The sequence below is a fragment of the Petromyzon marinus genome, chromosome 82, assembly GCF_048934315.1.
Source record: "Petromyzon marinus isolate PM22_M1 ecotype Great Lakes invasive population chromosome 82, UKy_Petmar_22M1.pri1.0, whole genome shotgun sequence".
Taxonomy (NCBI): domain Eukaryota; kingdom Metazoa; phylum Chordata; class Hyperoartia; order Petromyzontiformes; family Petromyzontidae; genus Petromyzon; species Petromyzon marinus.
In genome coordinates this window covers 1,407,117-1,419,716 of record NC_133747.1, presented here as the reverse complement: position 1 = coordinate 1,419,716, position 12,600 = coordinate 1,407,117, and the positions used below count along the sequence as shown (strand labels likewise).

Sequence of the window (12,600 nt, the reverse complement as noted above, 5' to 3'; positions counted from 1 at the left end):
GCTTCTGCATTGTGCTTCACGGAAACATGGCTGTGTGATTTGATTCCGGACACTTCGCTACAACTAGCAGGATTCCATCTTGTAAGATCGGATCGTGACATAGCGCTCTCCGGCAAGACGAAAGGCGGTGGTATTTGTTTTTACATTAACAGTGGCTGGTGTGTAGATGTCACAGTGATTCTGCAACATTGTTCTCCACTCCTTGAATCAATTTTTATAACCTGTAAACCGTTTTACTCGCCTCGCGAGTTCGCGTCGCTCATTTTGGTCAGAGTTTATTTGCCGCCTTGTCCTCAGGTTAAAGAGGCCCAACGCATGCTCGCGATCAGATTCTGAGTGTGGAGCGAGCAAATCCAGATTCGTTGGTTATCGTACTTGGCGACTTTAACAAAGGTAATCTCAGCCACGAACTCCCCAAATACATACAATTCATTAAATGCCCAACCAGAGAAGGTAACACTCTGGATCACTGCTACACTACAGTCAGTAGAGCCTACCACGCCGTCCCCCGAGCAGCACTAGGACACTCTGACCATGCCATGGTCCACCTGATTCCTGCATACAGGCAGAAACTAAAACTCTGTAAACCTGCTGTGAGGACATCTAAACAGTGGACCAGTGAGGCTGTGGAAGATTTGCGGGCGTGCTTAGACTGTACTGACTGGGATATGTTCACGACTGCTACCAATAGTCTGGATAAACTCACAGAGGCTGTGACGTCCTACATCAGCTTCTGTGAGGACTGCTGTATCCCAACACGTACCAGGGTGAACTTTAACAACAATAAGCCCTGGTTCTCAGCAAAGCTCAGAAGGTTGAGGTTGGAGAAGGAGGAAGCGTTTAGGAGTGGAGATAGAGACAGATTCAAGGAGTCGAAGAACAGGTTTAGCAAAGCGGTGAGAGAGGCTAAACGACTGTACTCAGAGAGACTAAAACAACAGTTATCTACAAACGACGCTGCTTCTGTCTGGAGAGGGCTCAGGCAGATCACCAACTACAAACCCAGAGCCCCCCACACCACTAACGACTCCCGCCGAGCCAACGACCTGAACGAGTTCTACTGTAGATTTGAAAGACAATTGGACTGTCCTGAACCACCCCTGCCAACCCAAGAGGCCCCATCCCCCACCAATACTACAGAGACGACTATCTCCTTTCAGGAGGGAGAAGTTAATAGACTTTTCAAGAGGCAGAATCCACGCAAAGCAGCCGGGCCGGACTCTGTCTCTCCAGCCACCCTCAGGCACTGCGCTGACCAGCTGTCTCCGGTGTTCACCAACATCTTTAACACCTCCCTGGAGACATGCCATGTACCAGCCTGTCTCAAGTCCTCCACCATCATCCCTGTGCCCAAAAAGCTAAGGCCAACAGGACTAAATGATTACAGACCGGTCGCCCTTACATCTGTGGTAATGAAGTCTTTTGAGCGCCTGGTCCTGGCACACCTCAAAGCCATCACAGACCCTCTCCTGGACCCCCTTCAGTTTGCCTACAGAGCCAACAGGTCTGTGGACGACGCAGTTAACATGGCCCTCCACTTCACCCTACAGCATCTGGACGCCCCAGCATCCTACGCCAGGATCCTGTTTGTGGACTTCAGCTCTGCCTTCAACACCATCATCCCTGCCCTGCTTCAGGACAAGCTCTTCCAGCTGAACGTGCCATACACCACCTGTAAATGGATCACAGACTTCCTGTCTGACAGGAAGCAGTGCGTTAAGCTGGGAACACAAGTCTCTGACTCCAGGTCCCCGGAACTCCTCAGGGCTGCGTCCTTTCCCCTCTGCTCTTCTCCCTGTATACCAACAGCTGCACCTCCAATCATCTGTCCGTCAAACTATTGAAGTTTGCGGATGACACCACCCTCATTGGGCTGATCTCTGGTGGGGATGAGTCTGACTATAGGTGGGAAGCTGACAATCTGGTGACCTGGTGTAGCCAGAACAACTTAGAGCTAAATGCTCTAAAGACAGTTGAGATGGTTGTGGACTTCAGGAAGAATACAGCACCACTCACCCCCATCACCCTGTTAGACTCCCCAGTCAAAATTGTAGAGTCCTTCCGCTTTCTGGGCACTATTCTCTCCCGGGACCTCAAGTGGGAATTGAACATCAGCTCCCTCACCAAGAAAGCTCAACAGAGGATGTACTTTCTACGGCAGCTGAAGAAATTCAACCTGCCAAAGACAATGATGGTGCAATTCTATACAGCGATCATTGAATCCATCCTCACCTCCTCCATAACCGTCTGGTACGCTGCTGCCACTGCCAAGGACAAGAGCAGACTGCAGCGTATCATCCACACTGCTGAGAAGGTAATTGCCTGCAATCTACCAACCCTCGAGGACCTGCACACGACAAGGTCTATGAGGCGAGCGAGGAAGATTATGGCCGATTTCTCCCACCCTGGACACTCTCTGTTTCAGCTACTCCCCTCTGGCAGAAGGCTTCGGTCCATCAGGACCAAAACCTCACGCCATAAAAACAGTTTCTTCCCATCTGCTGCTGGCCTGTTAAACAAGGCCAAGGGCTAACACTGTTTTTAACATTTGATCTACATAACGACACCTTGCCGATATTAACTATGTTACCCTATTGGTATATTTTTTTAAATTATATCTTAAAGCTATTTTATATTCGATATTTATTTAATTTTATATACTTCAGCCCCTTGGTGTTAGACTTTTAACCCTTATTATAGTAAGACTTGTTTAAAACTTATTTAAGATATTAGATTCCTATATGTTGAATGTATGCACCATCCTGCCAAAGTAAATTCCGTGTCGGTGTGAACTTACATGGCGAATAAAACCCTTTCTGATTCTGATAATGAAGAGGAGGAATCAAGCCTCAAAAAATACTGTGTGACACGTAGAGAATTGTTAGCGATTGTCCATTTTGTTCGGCAGTACCGACCGTATCTGTACGGCAGGGAGTTTTTGATCCGCACTGATCACACGGCACTACAGTACTCGCTGCGCATGGATCAGCCGTCGGGGCAGATGGCTCGCTGGCTTGAGACCCTCCAGGAGTACTCCTTCATGATCCAACATAGGAAAGGAACGCGCAATGTAAACGCGGATGCTTTGTCAAGGTTGCTGCGACCGGCTGAGACGTGTCGGTGAGCAGCGGGCTCGCTGCGTTGCGGCCCGCCGCTGCAGGAGGTTCCGCAAATGGTCGCTGCAGCGGGTTCGGGAGTGCCAGGGATAATCCCTGGAGCAGAAATTAGATTGTTGTGATTGTCATTGAAACAGTGGAAGCAACTGCAGGTAGAGGATTCCTCGCTGACCAGGATGAGGCTGCGTGCCTCTCGTTCAAGGGGATCAGAGGATCGCCCATTTTTGATGTTGACGGAGGGGTTGCTTGTTGTCCCGAGGGTGTTGCGGGGGAAACTCATTAACGAGATACATGAGAAATTGATGCATTTGGGGGAGAAGAAGACCGCGTTGACAGTGGGGAATGAATTTTATTGGCCAGGAATGTTTAATGATGTTAAACAGCATGTAAAAGCGTGCCAGGAATGTGCACGGAGGAAAGCGCCGGCGCGGCCATATCGTGTCCCATTGCAATCGATTAAAGTTTCGAGAGTGAACGAAATTGTGGCACTAGATATTTTGGGTCCGTTCCCCATCACCCCCCGTGGGCACAAATATTTGCTCGTCGAGGTGGAATACTTAACTCGTTGGCCGATGGCATGGCCGCTAGTAGACCAGTCAGCGATGTCGATCGCTGAGGCTTTCTTGAAAGGGTACGTCCTAGATAAGGGGGCCCCGGAACAATTGCTTACTGACCAAGGCAGACATTTTTCATCGAAATTGATTAAAGACGTGTGTGACTCGCTGGGAACCAAAAAGATCCGGACGTCCCCGTACCACCCGCAGACTGACGGGATGGCCGAGCGGCTGCATAGGACGCTGACGTCCATGCTTTGTCACCAAGTAAACACCGCTCAAGATGATTGGGACCTGCATATTGCAGCGACGCTGGCCGCGTATAGATTGGCCCCGCATGCCTCAACGGGGTACTCGCCATTTTTTCTAATGTATGGACGGGAACCAGAAGCGCTGGCTATTGTTAAATTGGGAATTCGGAAGCGAGAGAAATCTACGACGGTGCCTGCTCCAATGCAGGTGGCTTTAGACCGTCTGAGGGAAGCCCGGGAGGCTGCATTGAAAAATACGGCACGACGACAAGCCGCTAGCGAAAGATTGTACGGCAGGCAGCGGCCACGAGAGCCATGGAGTGTTGGAGATAAAGCCTGGTTGCACTGCCCCATGGTCCCGGTGGGAACGTCCCCAAAGTTTCACCGCCCCTGGCAGGGGCCCATTGATATTGTGGAGGTTTTACGGGATCAGAGTGTGCGAATAAAATTCGGTCGTCGGACATGGTTTGTTCACCCGTCACGCCTGAAGAAATTTGTGTTACCATACAATGCGTCATCCCCCATCCGAGAGCGGCCTGTATTGGATGTGTCCGACGAACCTGTGGGGAGGTCACAAGTGTGCGTGTCCCAGAGATCTGCCCTCCGTGTGCCTGCAGGATCGCCTCTTTTGAGCAGAGTTGCTGACCGGACGCCGACTGAACGGCCACAGATCCGGACCAATGTCCGTCCCGACCGGGAACGACGGACAGTCCCACCAGCAGAGTGTCGCTGGGACAGGGATGGGCGCAGGGTGGAGCCCAGGAGCGCCCCTCGTTGGCGAGACGAGCGAGGCCCTCCCTTACCGCAGGGTGTCCCGTGCAGGGGAGATGGGCCGGCAGTGGGAACCCGTTTAAGGAGAAGTACACTACGTAACTTTGGGGGGTTTGGGGATTTTGTATAAAGGTGTTGTGTGAGTGTCGTTGTGTGGTGCGTGTCGGGTGGTTGTACAAAATGGTTATGTGTTGCAAGTGCGCTCTCTATATATGTTATCATCGTTCCGTCCTCTTCACTCCACTACTCCAATTCGAGTATAGCATAGCCGGGGACGGCTAGGTTCTTTCATCATGGGGGAGAGGGGGGGGTGATGTAGTGGAGTAGAAAATACACATGGGTAAATTGGCCATATACAGTACATACAAACAGTGTGGGTCATGTAAGGTCGGGCAGGTGATGAAGTCACGGGTGGCGTAAACAAGCCAAAGTAATTAAGGGAGTCAAGGGACGAGGGCTGTGATTGGTCGAGAGGCTGTTAGTGTTAAGTGGCGGCGTCACGGAGTCTGGGCCGTTGGACAGGTGCGGAGCTGGTGGGAAAATGCCAGCGAGGCACGTGGCAATTAATTAAGACTCATTGGAAGGGGGATAAAAACGCTAGGTGATTTGGACGGCGGGAGAGTTGGCGAGAAGTGGAGACAGCAGCGGGTAGAAACAGCAGCGAAGAGTGGAAGCCCGGCAAGTGTTAGTGGAGAATAGATTGAGAGCCGAACCCAGATGATAATAGATAGCGATAGCGAGAGTTAGCGTTAGGAGAGTGGAGATTACGGTATAGGTAGGTTCAGGGAGAGTTAGCGACAGACAAATCACTGTGTGTAAAGAGATAGACAGAGTCACTGTGTGTGAAGAGATAGACAAGGCACTGTGTGTGAAGGGATAGACAGAGTCACTGTGTGTGAAGAGATAGACAAGTCACTCTGTGTGAGGAGATAGACAGGTCACTGTGTGTGAAGAGATAGACAGAGTCACTGTGTGTGAGGAGATAGACGAGTCACTGTGTGGAAGGAGATAGACAGGTCACTGTGTGTGAAGAGATAGACAGAGTCACTGTGTGTGAGGAGATAGACGAGTCACTGTGTAGAAGGAGATAGATATAGGATCACTGTGTGTGCGGTGAGAGAAGAAGAGACTGTGTGTGGAGTAAAGGAGTATGAGCAGACGGTGCTGAGGGGAATTCGAGTGTTCAAGTTGGCGGAGCGCGGAGAGGAGAAATTATAGTGTGTGTGTGTGAAATTATAGTGTGTGTGTGTGTGCGGAACGGTGGAAATAAAAGTGACGGTGAAAGAAAGGCAATTGTCGTCCGAGTGAAATCCAAGGCACTACACCTGTATCAAAGTACGAAAAATAATAATAGGTTTTATCCTTTCTGGCAATAAAACAGGTGATAATATGTTCAAACACCAAATATAAACCTTTTGCAAGGAATCGTGTCTGCATTTACCACACACAGTACTTGTGATGAACATGCAAACTAAACATGCTCTGAAAATATATGCTTTGGCCTTGAAACGGATTGGTCTACACCAGAGACTGACTTCATTCGGGCCTAGTCTCACCAGTGTAAACAAGAGAACGCCAAAAGATGCCTTTTGACATTCTGTGGTTTATACTCTCATATGAAGTCTGCGTTATAATGTGATATACAAACTGGGGCATACCTTGACGAAGCCTTAATACATCTCCAAGGTTCAGGTAACATTCTCTCTTCTTCTTCCTTCTGTGCTAAGATATCCATTTCCTCTGGAAGAAATTAGATGATTTGCGGTTAGGAATAAGATAATGAATTTTATTCAACAGGGACAATTATAAATTTTAACGAAAAGCATGTGGTTCATAGTGTTTTATCAACCCACATTTGGACTGGTGAGGCTACAAAATTAGATAGCCAGGCAAACAGTACATCATAAAATGCACGCGTGGACAAACAAGATGAGGTTAATTTACTTTAGATATATATTCAACGAAAGAAATATAATATAGATGTGTTAAACGTTATAATGACACAAATTAGGCAACCTGAAAGTGTTACTATATGATAAATGTAATAATGAATAACCGTAAACCGAATGGACATATTTCAAGGTACACGTCTTCTCATATTTTGATGACACTCAACTATATCTACTTTTAGAAGAAGATACTGCACATTGACAAACAAATAACCTAGCATGCTGGTCTCAGTTGAGTGGCTTCATGGCAAATGAGTGCGACCAGCCGTTCATGTATGTTGAATAACATCAACATAACGTTGTCTTACTGTAATATAATGTACATTTGACCAGGAACTGAAAACATCAAAATGAATAACCCAGTTGTGAATGGTGAAATGATGTGTGTGTTCACGCACCAAAACGCCACATTATTGATGCTGCTGTTGTTGCTGTAGTTGTAACTGCTGATTTTTTAAAATTAATAATTGAAGCCAAAATAGGGGCGCCACAGAGGGAGAACGAGTCACGCTCATGAAAATGTGGGGGCAGCCGCATCCTCTGGGTGAATCTCCATCTAATAGGGGCTCTAAGTTATCCGAGTTCACCATCCTCCAGAATTAGGGACTACGGATATGAGAAGTGGATTAACAAGTGAATACGGAGGAATGGAAAGAGGGGGAGGAAGGCATATAACCAAATGAACTTAAGACAATTTAAAACAATATGAACACGATGGCCAGATCAGCCTTTTCCCCCATCTGGCACCAACAACTATGATATATTTGCTACGGTAGTTTACTAAGGTCAAACCCCCCACCTACAAGTGCTCACCAGCCATTTTATTACATATGCAGTGAGTTCAACTGAGTCGCAGACGTACTCTTTGAAGGCAACACATTTATTAATACCAACAGATGGGGTAACTTCCCCTTAAAAGAATAACAACCTATGGTGGTGACCACCAGGCTAACTACACTAATTACACGTAACTAGCTACAACGGACCGGACGACAGCTCGGGTCCAGGTCCACGTGTTGGAGACGCTGTAGGACGTGGAACATTGATGAAGGTTTCTTCAGGATGAACAAAAGCAGCCGGTCCCTCTGGGGGACCCGGCTAATTTCCTCTCTGGTGCGGCCGACTCCGTCCCTGGCCACGACCACCTTTCAGAATCCTCCCACAGGATCTCGACCTAGACCACGTGAGCACCCCAGCTGCCATTTGGTGCCCCTCTTAACCGGTCACGTGTCTTCTTGGGTCAACCAGAGTGCACAGCCTTCAGTAACCCCTTCCTTATGGCCAGCACTCGCACACCCGATCATCTAGGGCTGGCATTGCACGCCAAGCGTGATGGCATCCAGCACTGTCAATCAGTGCTGACCGAGCCCCTCTAGTGCCGGTACTGTACACACATTATAGTGGTGTCCGCTATGTCAAGACACCACACGCTGTGCCTCTCTAGGGCCAGCATACACAGTGACATCCCGCTATGTCACTACATCAACCCCTCCCCCCCCCCACCCCTTCGTAACACTCAGCTGTCCTGGCTGTCAACTCCCCCTCTAACAATGAACAAAGTGAACAATTAAGAAACCCCTATGTGTGCCTCAACAAATAAATACCCCAACCCACCTATACAATATGTACACTATCTACAAATATACAGTAACTAACAGGGAAAGGGGACGAACGCACAGAACTACAATAGGCAAGAAAGGATGAGAGAGAGCGCAAGAAAAAAATCAACTGCAACAAAACGCGAACGTTCAGAACCCTCTCCATCACCAGCATCTCCCACCCTCACCATGTAACAACACCTGCAGGCACAATAAAGGCTAGGATCAACCAATAACCGATACGGCCTGCCAAGTGTGGGAGCGTGCATGTATGGGGATCATGAAAAGAAGAGTCTTTGATCGAGTCCTTGTGGCCGGGCCCTCAGGGTGAGGTGGTCTCACTCTCCCCGGAGGTCCTGGGGGGAATTTGCAATTGTCCCGTTGAACTCAGCTCCTCATGTAGAGCAGTCGGCTGGGCGGACTGACTCTTCTCTCCCGAATCCAGTGGAGATGGCACAGGTGGTGGCTTGGGGGATGTTAGATGCGCGGCACCTGAGGACGGGATCACACCCCTAAGCTCGCCGGACACATCTGATACTCGGCCCCAGCCTTGTGGAGATGGAATTAATTCACGTGGTGTGATGAAAGGTTTGAGGCGTGATGGATGTATAAACCAATTCCGCGGACCCAAGTGAATCTGAACACACTGTGGTTGAACGACCCGAATCACGTCAACCGGCCCCCTCCATGGTTTAAACAATTTCGGCGACGTACCCACCAGCACCTGTGGACAGTGCAGCCAGGCTCTGTCACCTGGAACCCACTCATCTGCGGAAGTATGAGAACCCCTCAGCCACTAATTTGCCAATTGGTGCGAATTGAAATTTTCCCTGGAATCCTACCTTCCGAAAGCTTCTGAGGGTAAATTTTTATTTAGCCTTATTTGGTGCAGCTCGTAATTGTGAGAAGCCGGTGGATGCGTGAGAGACCATTCTATAGGCAGCCAGGAAAAAGCAAGTCCCAGTCAAGTTGGAACTCGCTGACCTGATGGCTCAACATGGAGGTCAGAGTTCTGTGCAGCCGCTCTACCATTCTATCCATTTGCGGATGGTATGGTGACGTGCATCATTTCTTTGTTCCCAACAAATCGCACACCTCACGCAGAAATTTTGATGATTTTTTTTAATCCTGATCAGTCAAAAGACACTCGGGGGCACCCTTGTCCATCACAGAGCCAATGAGAAACACCTCTGTGATCATCGCCACCGACTGGTTGGGATGTGGCCAGGCCATCGGCCATCGTGAAAAATTATCGACTCCCACCAGCAAATACTTATTCCCACGAGAGGTAGTGGAAAATGGACCAAGGATTTCCAGAGCAACCAGTTCATTTACGCGGGAAACCTAAATGGATTGCAAGGGTGGACAACAGGGTTTCGACGGTGGTTTCTGATGCGTGCACTGCACACACCCTTTCAACAAATTAGCGACATCTTCCACCATGCCAGGCCAGAAATAGTCCAGCTTAATTGTGGCTAACGTCTTGTGCACACCCAGGTGCAACAATCGCTCGTGCACTGCCCAAATGACCTTCCCCCTCAGGGCAGTGGGCACAACAATGTTATAACGGTGCAACCCTCCATCCCAGTGCATGAGCAATCTGCCTCTGAAAATGACAGAGGCAACACCCCATTGATCCCCACCCCCATGAGCCTCCTTGACATGGCATCACAATTTAAGCAGGGAAGCGTCCTCAACCTGGAGGTGCCCACATTCTTAATTGTCCAACCCAATAACGGCATCACGTGCCACAGGAGCCTCGGCTACCCCAGAGGTTCTAACCTCGGCTGACGCTGCAAGGGGAGGGGGCGAGTCCTCGGTGGGCGGCTTACAGCACCCTGAGCCCGAAAAATACACGCACACGTTGCTCATTGGTAATTGCGACAGGGCATCTGCGTTCATGTGTCGGGAGCCTTTTAGGTGAGTACCAGTAAAGGAATAGTCCTGGAGGACTTCCAACCAGCATGAAAGTTGGCCAGACGGCTGTTCAATATGCAGCGCATACTGTAGTGCTGCATGGTCAGAGCACACCTCAAAGCGTCTACCATACAAATAGGGGTGATACTGTTGTACAAAAAAACACAATAGCTAACAGTTCACAGCGTGTGACACAGTATTGTTGTTAGGCCGGAAACAGCACTCTGCTTCCATATGCGACAACACTCTCAATGCCATTGACCATTTGAGACAGAACAGCTCCAATCATGGTGTTACTAGCATCTGTGTCAAGGATGAACGGCAAGGAAACGTCGGAGTAGCGGAGGGGAGGGCGTTCACCAAGCCATCCTGGAGGCGTGGAGAGGTTTGACGATAGTAGTGAATGTGGTGACAAAACGGTGGTAATAGGAAGCAAAACCTATGAAACTCCGCACCTCACCCACTAACGTGGGGGTCGGCAAAGTACGAACACATGCGGTTTTGTCCGGGTCCATCGCAATACCTGATTTACTATGTGGCAAAGATACCGAACAGATTTTTGGAGAAGGTGATACTTCTGTGGTTAAAATTTTAGGTTGGCTGCATGCATTTTAAGAAAGACAGCACATAACCGTTCGAGGTGTTCTTTAAATGTATGGCTGAAAACAAATACATCGTTGATATATATCAGGCAAAAGTCCCACTGGAGACCAGCTAGGACCAGTTCCATCAATCACTGGAACGTAGCCGGTGTGGAATGAAGACCCATCGGAAGCCGATTAAATTTGAATAAGCCTTGTGGTGTACGAAAAGCTGTTTTAGGCTTAGAGGCTTCATCTAGTGGCAACTGCCAAAATCCAGATAGGAGGTCAAGAGTGGAAAAGAACCGTGCTCCTGCTAGAGCATCCAGAGAATCGTCCATCTGAGGCAAAGGGTACGCATTAGCAACATATATCTTGTTAAGCCTATGGAAGTCAACACAGAAGCGCAAACTACCATCCTGCTTTTTAACAAGAACAATAGGCGTTCACCACGGGCTGGTGGATGGTGAAATAACATCTGCGGCTAACATTTCATCGACCGCCAGACGTACATATTATTTTCAGTAGGGCTCAGCCAGTATGGATTCTTCCGGATAGGAGTGGCATCACCCATATCGATGTGGTGAGTCAAAACTGTAGTGTGGCCGATGTCAAGTTTGCCTTTGCTAAATACATCTTAGAATTCATGCAAGAGCGCCCTCAACTCCCCCCCTGGGCCTTGGACAATTTCACTTTTTTTTAACAAAGCGTATCCATCCACCTCTCATCAGAACCCCCACATTGCCAACGATGTTTCCTTCAAGAAGCACTGGTGATGCATGAGCTAGCACGGTAGTTTCTTGAATGACTGACGTCTCTAACCCTGCGTTAAGGACCTGAATAAATGCTTTCTGATCATTAGATACCAACGTCTGGGCCCCGACTAACGTCAACCCACGAATGGCTTGATTAAAGGGTTCCAGGAGAATTCCTCCCAGTCGCCTTTTGGTCTGGCGGCTTCCACAATCGCAAATGGACCAACATTTGAGCCGCCAGGGGGAATCTTTACTGTCTTATGTGCAAGTGCTTGCACGGTAGCGTTGGCTGTGCACAAGCGAGTGGGAGAAGGCAAAAATGCCATTCGACGGCCGAATGGTAATTCAGGGGCATCTTCCCCAAACAGTCGGTCCTGAGCAAGCAAGGAATAGCAAGGGACATCGAAACAAGAACCGGTCCCATCAATCAGACATCCGCAATGCACACCTCTGCTGTTATTCGCCCAATGATGCCCAATGAGCCACCGTTTGCGGCAAAGCACAGAGATTTGACGGCGCATAGGGTACAACTTTCAGGGGGTAAGATGTTATAGATCAACCCTGAAATGATGGTCGTCGGCGCACCAGTTTTGACAAACATCCTGATTTCAACCCCCTCTATCAATCCGATAACAGCACATGAACCTGTGGCCGTGGCAACCACTCTATGGGCCAGCTCTGACAACTGACCCGGTCCGAGCGGCCAGTCAGCCCAATCGAAATCCGAACCCTCCCGCACCAATGCACAACGGAAACGAAAACCGAAGGAGCGAGATGAGTGAGGTGGATTCAGGGGCCGAGTGTGTGATGTGTCGCGACTTGCCTTCGGGTATAGTGGAGTGGAGGACCATCGGGCGGATGATGGCAGTGGTCTGGGGAGACATCATCGCAGGACGTGGCAGCCCGACGAGACATGCCCCAGCAGGCCGGAGTTACAGCACACGACGAGCCCGTTCCCAGGACGAGGAGAGGTCTTCCGCCATCGTTGTTTTTCCTCCTGTTGCACAATGCCGTCCCTTCGCCAGCCTCCAGCCTGGATTGATACGCAGGTTGGGACAGGCTCCACGTCTTCGGGTGTATTGGGTGCCTCATGGGGCGCGGTACACGC

The 12,600-nt window shown here is 49.3% G+C and overlaps 1 long non-coding RNA gene across 2 annotated transcripts in view; it reads right to left on the bottom strand.

Annotated features, from left to right (window-relative positions):
• Positions 1–12,600, bottom strand: part of LOC142907705 (uncharacterized) — a 76,218-nt gene that overhangs the window by 45,155 nt on the left and 18,463 nt on the right. For both annotated transcript variants that reach the window (XR_012931212.1, XR_012931213.1), the window contains exon 2: positions 6,351–6,432. This is a non-coding gene — a long non-coding RNA (uncharacterized LOC142907705). The remainder of the gene's footprint in view (positions 1–6,350; positions 6,433–12,600) is intronic.